The sequence below is a fragment of the Cyprinus carpio genome, chromosome B22 (assembly GCF_018340385.1).
Source record: "Cyprinus carpio isolate SPL01 chromosome B22, ASM1834038v1, whole genome shotgun sequence".
NCBI classification, from domain to species: Eukaryota; Metazoa; Chordata; class Actinopteri; order Cypriniformes; family Cyprinidae; genus Cyprinus; species Cyprinus carpio.
Genome location: NC_056618.1, coordinates 5,253,986 through 5,255,331, shown reverse-complemented (window position 1 = coordinate 5,255,331; position 1,346 = coordinate 5,253,986). Strand labels below are relative to the sequence as shown.

At 36.7% G+C, this 1,346-nt stretch overlaps 2 protein-coding genes across 2 annotated transcripts in view; one reads left to right on the top strand and one right to left on the bottom strand.

The window, feature by feature from the left end:
* LOC109084161 (NACHT, LRR and PYD domains-containing protein 12-like) overlaps positions 1-1,346 on the top strand; it is a 941,455-nt gene that overhangs the window by 63,560 nt on the left and 876,549 nt on the right.
* LOC109062727 (NACHT, LRR and PYD domains-containing protein 12-like) overlaps positions 1-1,346 on the bottom strand; it is a 314,849-nt gene that overhangs the window by 181,578 nt on the left and 131,925 nt on the right.

The following is a 1,346-nucleotide window of genomic DNA, read 5'->3' as shown; positions in this document are numbered from 1 at the left end:
CGCTGTAAATTAGTTCAGAGTGCGTGTTTGTGGACCTACATGGTTGACAGCTGATAATGCATATTACCATTTTAAATTGACAAACTGTATTTCTATTCAAACTGAAAGCATAAATCTATGCTTCAGCTAACGTTTTTCAAATCACAATGCAGAACTGTGACATTTTTCCATTCACTGATGCTCTTTAGACTAAACTCAGAAGCACATATACTACGTGCGGCAACAGCCAAAATAAAAGCTTCCTGATTTTAAGTTTGAAAATGAAAAATTAAAATAATTCAAGTTAAAAATAATAATTAAGGTTCAAATTAAAATAATAAAAATAATAATAATATCACTTTTTTTAAAGTTTACTATAATATTTGTATTTAATACTTCATTTTATTTTGAAATAAAATAGTTTATTTAACTTTTTATTTTAGTTATTTTCTTCCAAAATAAAATAAACTAAATAAAGTGCAATATTATCATCATATTATTAATTTATGTTGGGTTATATTTGATGGGAACAGCATGTGCATCGTGAGGACCCAACCAAATTCCAGTTTCAAGGAAAGAACCCAGGATGAAAAACTGAGTATTCCTCTGAATATATTGGACTTCACGATAAATCAATGCAGGGGCGTAAATTCATCTAACAGCTGGGGGAGCAATAAACTTAAATTATAAGAGCTATTTTTGAAGGAGACCAAATGTACAGCTAGAATTGTTACTTGTGAGGAACTGTATACACAGAGGAAGGTTCTTACTACTATAGTGCCGCAGGAGACCAGCGCTTGTGTCACTGCAGACATTACTATCACACAGTTGTGCCAAGTCTGCAGTTTCTCTGGGAATTGGGCAACTTTGTCACTGTTGCCGTGGGTTGACGTGACCCCGTACCGTGTATTTTAGCATCGGATGTGATTTCTAACAAGGGACCCCGCGAAACATGGTTAGTTTGGGCTAGTTTTGAGCAGAGCAAAAGGCGGGATTTTGTGGGTGGAAAAACTGGAACCCTTTCCGTCAGCAGTAACGTTATTTCATCTGATGTTTAAGTGAAACAATAGCCTTGACAAGCCGAGTTTCACAACTATTGCTTTGTTCTCTCTCAACAGGACTCGTGCGTGTCGGGCGCCCTGGTGTGGAGAGAGAGGAGAGAGCGAGAGTGTGTGGTGGTGTGCATGTGAGGAGTGTGTGTGTATGTGTGTGTGTGTGTTGTGTGCAGGTGATGAGAGTAAAGAAGAAAGCAGGCATTTGATCAAAGCACGTGAGGCAAGGGAGGGGAGACTCAAAATATCATAACCTTAAAAACATTTTTGCACCATTTGTGTCTGTTATTTTAATACTTAAACTATTATTTAAAC